Raw genomic sequence first — 9586 nt, 5'->3', positions numbered from 1 at the left:
CAGAGGGCATGGTCCAAGGAGGGGGTGCCAGGGCACCTAAGAGCAGTGTTACCATGCTGACCCCAGCCTGGTCCAGGAGATCACTGTGTAGGCCACAGTCCTTGGTCTCAGGTCCTCCCTTGGTCCCTTGGGGCTCGTCCTGGCTCAGCCTGTGGGGTAGTGCGAACAGCTCCTCCACAAAGTGGCCTATGGCGAGCATCGCCGTCTCCTCCAGGATGCCCGGCCTATAGCAGTGGTGTGGCAGAGGTGGGCAGGATGCAGGGCCGGGTGGGAGTGAGGTGGGCACAGAGCAGAGTGGCAGGCTGACCTCTCCATCAAAGGGCCAAACGCTGCAGCCCAGCAGCCCAGCTGCTCCAGCAGCAGGCCCTGGTGGCAGGTGCCCTCACAGGCAGCCCCTCCTCACAGGGCCGGCCCCCCCCATGGCAAAGACAGTGTCAGGGGCTGTTCTCAACACGGCCATCAGAGGAGGCTCACATGGGAAACCCTGCCATCAGAGGAGGCTCACAGCCTGCCTGCCTCCAAGAGGCCCTTCTACCTCTGTTCCCCATGGTAGCCCCATATCCTGAACCCTCCACCCTGTGCCTGACACTGGCCCCTCCATAAGCAAGGAGACGTGACATGGGCTGGCCCAGTCAGCGCAGCAGGGAACACAGCCCCTGCCCTGCTGGACGCTCAGGGTTGGGTTGAAGAAAGGCCAGCAGAGCCAGCAGGGGTTACTCCCTCGTGAGGATTAAATTGTGTCCCCCCCAAATTCGTTATGTTGAAGTTCTAACTCCTGAGCCCTTCAGAATGTGACCTTCTTTGGAAGGTGGTTGCAGATAAAGTTGGTTGAACTGAGGTCTACTGAAGTGGGATGGGCCCTGACTAGTGTCCTCATCAACACAAGAGGTTATGACACAGACACACACGGAGGGAGGGCGATGTGAAGGCACAGGAAGAGGACGCTGTCTACAAGCCAAGGAGAGAGGCCTGGAGCAGATTCCCTCACAGACCTCGACAGGAACCACCACCACCCGCCCCCTCCCCCACCCCGACACCTTGACCTGGGACTTCCAGCCTCCAGTACTGTGAGGCAACACGCTTCTGTTGTTTAAGCGGCCATGGCAGCCTGAGCAAACTACGACAGTCCCCCAGTCTGAGAACTCAACCTGGTAGAGCAAGTGAAGAAGGAGATCTGGGACTTCAGGGCAGGAGGAACACGTCGAAGCTGCCTCTTGCAAGTCCCAGCTTCTCCCACATTACAGGAGGAGAAGGAAGGCAGAGCCAGGGTGGAACGCACTCTATTGACTCCCAGGCTGGGCCCCAAGGTTGCATTAAAGTAGGAGAGACACCCAACCTGTACTTTAGAATTAAATTTCTTTATGTCTTGCTCCAAATATATATTTTCTTTCCGGTTACTGCATAAATCGAAGTCATAAATAGCAACACTGTGATCTTAATTGGGAGCTCCTCTTGATAGAAAAGATGGAAGGTGTGCACAGATACCTTGCCCTCTCTGTCCCCACCCTAATACTGTTTAGAGGTTGGGCAGTGCTGTCCCCAGAGGTAGCGTCCTTGGCTGGCTAGACCCACCTCTGAGGGCTGGCAGCCAGGTCCTGCCTTTACCTCTGGTCCTGATCCTGCTAGGAGAGCAAGGCGGCCTTGTCATGGAGACTTGAGGTTATTGGAGGGATGGGAGCCAAGTCCAGAGATTGCCACAGAAATCCTTCTGGTCAGCCCTGCCTGCCCCAGCTGTCCTTCCTCCTTGCTGCACCCTCTTCACCCCGCAAGAGGGCCAGTCTCCGGAGGCCTTCCTACCAGCAGACGGGGCCCCAGACCCAGAGCCCCCAAGTTGTCCAGCTTCCCTGTGGTCACCCTTCTCCTCCCACAGGACTCTGGGGCAAGCTCTTCCCCATCGCCCCAGTCTTCCAAGGCACCTTCAGGGCTTGGTCCCAGCTGCCCTCGGGCTGTAGCCCCTCCTTGCTGGCCACCAGCTCCACCGGGCGCCACCAGATCTGCTCAGCTGGCCTGTAGGTGGTCTTCAGCCCAGCGTCCTGCGCCTGACCCTCTAACCAGCACCCCTCCAGAGGCTTCACCTCTGCCTGGAACACAGCTGGGGAGAGAGAGGACCGCCCCGGGAACCCAGCCTTGGGCACAAAGCCCCACGCCCACCCCACCTGGCTTCCTGTGCACCTGGGGCACTCGAGCCCACCTTCCGGGCCTGGCCGTGCATGCTCTTTACGGTGACCCCTGAAGGCCCTGGGGTACCCGGTGGGAGGTACGGTTCCTGAACGGACGCCGTATGTGCCACCACCTGGCCAGGGGCCTCTGCTCGCTCTGCCAGCTGCTCCAGCCGCTCCGCTAGCTGAGCCAGCTGGGCACTCAGCTGGAGGAAGAGAGCAGCATCTTCCCAGGCAGCCCTGGCCTGGGGACAGAAAGCCCTCTGTACCCGCCCCAGCCATCCCTGCTCCACGGCCAGAGAGGATGGGGCAGATTGGAGACTGCCTCCTTCAGCCCTCCAGCCCCTGCCCAGCCCTCCTGGCCCACCCTGGGGCAGGCCAAGGTGGGCGCAAACACCTCTCTTCATTATGGAGCCCTTGCTATTCAGAGGCTGCCCCTCTAGTTCCAGCTGGGCCGCAGAGCTCACTGGGTATGAGGGCTCAGGGGACCCCATTCCCAGGTCATGCAGCAGCTTCTGCCGGGCATGGGCAGTGCTGTTCCCGGTCAGCCTTGCCCACCCCCAGAGCTGCTCCAGCTGCTCCCTCACCAGCTGACCTTCATCCTCTGCAGCTTGTGCCAGAGGGAAGGGGCTGGGGTCAAGGACGTGGGCACTGGGAGGGACCTTGGACTTGTGGGCTGGGACCTCAGCACCAGAACAATCCCCAGAGGCAGGGGTAGGAGGGACTGGAGGGGCATTTATGGGGGTCCCCAAATATGAGCATTGAGGATGCCTTGGCTGACCTACCAGGCTGTGAGGCCACCTTCCCTGCCCATCCCACTCACCACTCACCCTCGAGCAGCTCTGCCAGCCTCTGGCCAGCCTCCAGAGTCCTTTCCAGGCCCTAAGCCCATGCCACAGCCCCCTCGCACACACCCTGTGAGCACACGGCCACTGAGCCCCGTGCCAGGCCATGGCCTCTGCCCTGGGGCCTGGGCGGTACCTGCAGGCGCTGCACAGCCCCCTTGCGGCCCTCAGGCCTCCACCGGGAGCTGCTTGCCCGAGGTCAGCTGTGCCAGGGGAGCACCACAGGCCGCCTCGAAGCTCCGGGCCGCTGGGACAAGCTGCTCCAGGAGCCCGCATCTGAGGACCCGGACCGGGGGGTCAGCAGCGCCCTCTCTGTGCCGGCCTTCTTCCTACTCATGGCCCTCAAGGCCTCACCTGGCCTCTGCCCGCTGCACCAGGCCATCCCACTGGGCCTGCAGCTCTGCCGGGCTTTGGGCCTCCTGCAGCCTCAGCTCCGGTCCTCCAGCAGGCGCCGGAGCAGTTGCCAGGTGTGGGGGCGTGGGGGCTGGGTGCACAGTGCTGGCTGCCCCTGCCCAGCCCTCCTGCCACTGCCCCTTCCAAGAATACCCTCAGCCCTGAGCCTATAGTTGTTCCACCACCAGCCACCTGGGAGAGGGTCTGCGGTCCATACTGTGTGCTGATGGCTCAGCCTGAGGCTCAGAGGAGGACTCAGGGATCCAAGGTGCCCCACTTGGCCCTGCCCCCTACACCCTATACCTCCCCTCCCATAGCTAGGCAGCGGCTACTGTAGTGTCAGGGCCAGGGGTCCCTGCGAGGCCTGCAGCTCCTCCTTGCCATCCAGCTAGCTGCGAAGAGTGTCCAGGAGCCCTGGGGGCTCCTGCAACAGGGACGTGCTTTAGCCCTGCTGGGCTGAGCCCCAACCCCTACCCCACCCAGGGGCTGCCATACCTCACCAGGGCTGGCTGCCCTCCTGGCCGGCCAGGCCCCACCTCCACAGCCTCTGTCACCACCGTCGTCATCACCTCTGTCATCTCGGTCATCTCCATGGCACAGGGGCCCCACCAGGCCCAGGAGATCCCTGGTGGGAGCAGGCCCTGGGGAGCTGCTGGTGGGGAGGTCTCCTGGGGGCCCTCAGGCGAGCCCCAGCACGGCTCCTCCCCTCCCCCAGGCAGCCCAGCCATGAGACTGGGTTTCCCATGGTGGACGGGGCACAGTGCAGCCTGTGGGAGAGGGACACTGAAGGGGGACCTGCAGTAGTGTTGGGGGAGCCACATGGCCCGTCCAGTACCTCACACACCCCTGGGATCACAGCTGTGGACTCACCGTCTGGGAGTCACCACTGGTGGGCATGTGGCCCCCTCCCTTGGGAGCTGCACCGTTGGAGCAGCCGGGTGCCACTTTACCCACCTTTGCCCACCTGTACTGCCTGGTCTTCCCCCTCCGCACAGCTCAGCAGCTCCAGTGGCAGTCCAGCCGGTCCAGCCCACAGCCCCAGCACTCTCCTATCGGCCTTGTCTCCTGCCAGCCACCTGTTTCCTGGGAAATGGTCCCCAGCCTCAGCCATGAGAGGCTGGAGCTTCTCCCCCGTCCCCGGAGGTTCCCTACACAGTGGAGGGGCAGGGGGCTCTCACTCCCCACCCAGGCCGCATCTAGCCCTCCCAAACTGCTGTGGGGCTGGGGAGGGGCAATGGGTGGCAGGCCTGTCCTGAGGGTGACCTGGCAGTTGGAGGAAATGGGAGGCCGTGCACATACTTTGGGGAGCCCCTCTGGCTGGATCGGTGACCCAGGGGCTGCAGAACCACCCCTGGGTTCTCCCACCTCCTCCTCCACAGCCACAAAGACCCCACCTCAGCCAGACCCTGAGACCCCTGGGCTACATCCCCCTCCCACCTCCATGTAGCCCTCACTGGCCTCTCCCTCCTCCTCCAGCCACCCCACCCTTGGGGCCTGGCCACCCCCACCCAGCGCTTCCCCACAGCCCGGACTGGTCGGCTCTTGCTTCTGGGAACCACACACCTTGGCCATACCCTCCCCCACCCAGCCTGGAATGAACCACCTCTCCACCAGCCTGGAGGCCTCTTCTCCCAGGCCCGCTGGACAAGGGGGTGACTCCCCACAGAGGGGGTGCTCCCAGGTCCCTGCCGGCTCATGGTTTTCTAACCTGCTCTTTGGTCAGGTGGGCATCCATGTGGGCCCATTCATTCGTTCATTCATTCATTCATCTGTTGATTTCTTCGTCCAACGTTGGCTTCTACCAAGGAGTGGACGCTGTGTCTGGTAGGAAAGCCTAGGACCTTCCCGTGTCCCCCGCCATGCTGGGCCCCAGACTCTCCCAGGAACCCGCCCTTCCTGGAGAGGGGGTGCCCAGAGGTCTGGCCTGCAAGGGAGGGGGATCTCAGCCTTTGGGGAGGCATGGACGGGTCCCCTCAGCTGCCTGACAGCAGAGTGCACAGGGGCTCCCACCCCCCGCCCCGCCCACCGTGACACTCAGACTGCTGCCCGCGCTCATCTTGTTCACATGGTTGGTACTGCCCTTGCCCTCGGAACTTTCCATCAGAAAATATTGGGTGGAGTGGGCAGGCAGGCAGGCCAGGGCAGGCGGGCGGATGCTGTGGATGGGTGGGTGGCAGGTGCCTCTCCCGGGAGGGGTCAGCCCCTCCCTCGCTCCAGCACGGCCCACCCTGCCCTGCCCACTTTGTTCTCAGCCCCCACCCCAGGCCCAGGGAGCGCCTAGGTGCGGGCCCCAAGGGGGAGCCTCGGTGGGCTGGAAGGGGCACATTCCAGCACAGGCCCGCCACCTCGCACACAGACATCCCCTCGTGCCCACCCAGCGGCCAGGGTGTCCTCTCAGCGCCCAAGGAGTTTCCAGACCAGCTGCCCCATCTGGCCTCTGGGCCTGGGCAGCCCTCCTCTCTCTCCTCTGTCTTCCTTAGGCCCCCCGGTGAGGGGGACTAGGTGCCCCTGGCTCCTGACACCTGGCGGTGTGTTCACTTCCCCACACTAGAGAGGGCTGGATCAGACTTCTGTTTGAGTCTCCACTGGGCTGGCCAAGGGCCATGGACTGAAGAGAGGGGTCCCGAGAAGGCCTGGCCAGGGTCCTGGGCTGAGCCGGGCTCCTCCTGCACAGGGACAGTGACACCCACCCAGCAGGACCCCCAGATGGCCTCACCCTCCACGGCAGCTTGAGAGGCCACGTGGCCCTCTTTCCACATTGAGGCTCCCCCATCAGAGCAACTGAGTGATGTGGATGATCAGGAGGGACAGGAGACAGGCAGAGGCCCTGCCCCCAGGCTGCCTCACAGCCCCGCTGCTTCCCACAGCCATGTGCACGGTAACTCCCAGGGTTCATCCTCGGTGCCACCACTGGGCCCTTCCCCAGGCTGTGTCCCCTGCCAAGACCTCCCATCTCTGTGTCCTCTCCTTGCACATTCAAGCCGATGCCCCCTGGGTGCCCCTTCCTGAGGCCCCACCCGACCTAGTACCCCCACCTAGGTTCCCTCTCCCACTCCCACCTGGGCTAAGGACAGGCCCAGCTCTGCCTGCACCAGTTCTCACCCTTCAGGTGGGGGGCCCAGGACGAGCAGTGTGAGAGGTCTGTGCCCACGCCCATGCATGTGCACACACACGTGAGGGCCCACGCTGTGGCAGAGGTGGAGCCGGAAGGTAAATGCCGTCTGAGCCAGACTGGGCCCTCAGGAGAGAACACAGTCAGAACCAGGTCTCTGGACACAGCCCAAACTGGTCCCACCGAGCCCCACGGTGGTGACTCTGGCCCTCATCGGGGTGAATGGAACCTGTGAACATGTTGTGGCATGTCTGACGGTGGCAATGAGCCCAAGTGGGGCTGGAGTGGCCGTTGGCAGCCTGGCTGGAGCCGGTGTGGACGAGCTAGCTTCAGCCGGGCAGCGCCCGATGTGGCCTGGAGCCAGGAGCGGCACCAAGGTTCGGGGTGGGGCAAGCTGGCTGGGAGAGGAAGCCAAGACAGCCCAGGAGGGGTCAGGAGGAAGCCCAGGGCACGGGACCCCTGCTTCCACCAGGCCCAGGCTGAGGCCGGGAGCCCAGGGCCCACGGGCACAACAGCCCCAGTGCCTGAGGTTTTTCCCACTGGGGGCTCCAGGCCCCTGGAGGAAGGGGCTGGCATGGGGCAGGGTGGGGGGTTCCCTGGGAGAGCCCATTCAGGCAGAGACTTGTTTGCCACCTTCTTGATCAGCAGGGGGTGTACGTTGAAATAAGCAAGGCTTTTCTTTTCAAGATACGAAAATTCACTAGAAGACACCGCAAGAGTTTGAGTTGGTCACTTACCAGTGCACATGTCTTTGTGATAGAAAAGCCCGGAGAGTTTGGGGGAACCTGAGATCTGAGGGCTTTGCACCCCCTACCCCAGGTGGGCCCCCACCCCGGAGCTGGAGAAGAAGCTGTCACGTGGCAGCCCAGGCAGAGGCTGCTGTGGCCCCACGGAGGGAGGGGCTCTGTCAGCCACCAGAAACCCGACTCAAACTGGCTTGAAAAAAAAGGAGACACTGTTGACTCAAAACGCGGGGAAGCTTTGAGAGGCTTGGCTGACGCAGGGCTTGGCCGGCGTCCCCGGGCCGGCATGTGCTGCGTGCTGCCCCACGCTGGCTCCACTCTCGGTCTCAGCCTGCTTGTCCCAGCAGCTCCAGGCCCAACGCCGCAGCTCCAGGGAGAAAAAGGAAACCTCTTGTGTCTCTCCCGGAAGGCCGGGAAAGGGCTCGTGGGCCTGTTGGAGCAGAGAGGACAGGTTCCCCTCCCTGCACGGACCAGTGCCCACGCAGAAGGACTGCCCGAGGGGGGCAGAGCACATGTTTCCAGTCCACCTCTGGCTGCCCACACCTTTCTCCCTCCATGCACATTTAAAGCGCACAACACACAAAAGCTACCGCACCTCACGCTCAGGCCCCCCTGGAAGACGACCACGCGACATCTCAGTGTGTAACGCAATCTCGCTCCCAAAGCCAAGTCACCTGGGTGCTCATCTCGGCCACTGGGTGACCCACGCATCCATGCCAGCATGCAGGGTGGGGAGGGGACTGAGTGGAGATATCTCTGCAAAGGGGTCTGGGGCAGAAGCACCCAGGGCCAGGGGCCACAGCACCTCTCACATCCTACTGGACATGTAGCCATGACTCCTGTTGCCCAGGAGAGCTGGCACCTCACTGAGAGCGTCCCTGTGACCTGCTGTCATGTGGACAAAATACCACTCCTGTGGGCAGCGTCTCAAAGGCTGACCACTTCAGCAAGAGGCTTGGGGGTTGGCCAGGGGAAGAACAGCTTCTAGAATCTCTTTGCGGTTCTCAGGTCTCTCTGCCAATACCGTCCCCATGAGAGCTGGGGGTTGGTCTATTTGCGACCTGTCACTCCTGGGCTATGACAAGAGCCAGAACTTCCTCCAACCGTCCACCTGGCCCTCCCCCTCCACCCGGCCTGGAATGACTTGAAACAAATGCAGGGCTGGGAGGCCCAGTCATTTGCCCCTCGCCCAGGCCAAGCTTATCACCGACTTCCCGAGCAGGGCAGAGCCTCCTGCCCTGCACCCTGCTCTGTCTCAGGCCACAGCCAGCAAAGCCCGTTCTTTGTACCAATTTCTCGTCAGTTGTGATTGCTTGGATTCCTTGTGACAGAAAACTTCACAGAACGTGGTTTAGGCAGAAAAGAGAAATTGTACGCTCACACAGCTGAGAAGCCTGGGGCAGTATGGCTTCAGGAACGGCTTGGTCCAGTGGATCAAAGTCACGCGGCTTGTTCTGCTTATTTTTCCCTCCGTTTCTCGGCTGTATTCTCTGCTGTTTGGCTACATTCTCAGGTTGTATGTGGCATAGGTGGCGGCCCTAGGCTCGCATCATCACAGCAGGAAAAAAGAAACCCACTTGCCTCTCTGCCACAAGTTCTAGAGAAATCACCTTGGCTCTCATTGGGTCACCTGCTGGTATGGGTTGAATTGTGTCCCTCAAAAAGATATGTTGAAATCCTAACCCAGTACCTGTGAATATGACCTTACTTGGAAATAGAGTTTTTGCAGATGATATAATCAAGCTAAGATGAGGTCATTAGGGTGGGCCCTAATCCAACATGACTGGTACCCTTATAAGAGAACTGTGTGAACATGCCGTGAGAATGCAGAGACACACGAGGCGAGAATGCCAAGTGATGACAGAGGCAGAGATCGGAGTGAGGCATCGCAGGCCGAGGGATCCACCAGACGCTGGAAGAGGCAGGAAGGAGTCAACAAACAGGTTCAGAGGGAGCATGGCCCTGCCGACACCTTGATTTCAGACTTCTGGCCTTGGGGACTGAGAGAGAACAAATTCCTGCTACTTTAAGCTGCCCAATCTGTGGTCCTTTGTTCTGGCAGCACCAGGAGACTGACACACCTGCACAGCCATGAACAGATCCCAGCGGCCTAGTTTAAGTCCCACGCTGTCCCTGGAGCTGGGCATGGAGTCAGCGCCACCTGACCCACGTGGCCTGAAGGTGGGGAGGGAGCAGCTCCAAGAGAATAACTGGGGTGTGCTCCAGGAAGAGAGTGGCAGCCTGCTGATGGCACAGAAGGGCAAACAGCCGAAAGTTGGGCCACAGCGCCGTGGGGAGCCAGAGGAGGGGCGGTGTCCCCTGGGAAGGGGCGAG

The sequence above is a fragment of the Ceratotherium simum genome, chromosome 23 (assembly GCF_057802395.1).
Source record: "Ceratotherium simum simum isolate JZ-2026a chromosome 23, ASM5780239v1, whole genome shotgun sequence".
NCBI classification, from domain to species: domain Eukaryota; kingdom Metazoa; phylum Chordata; class Mammalia; order Perissodactyla; family Rhinocerotidae; genus Ceratotherium; species Ceratotherium simum.
The sequence above is the reverse complement of the archived record's forward strand: the minus strand, read 5'-3'. Positions refer to the sequence as shown.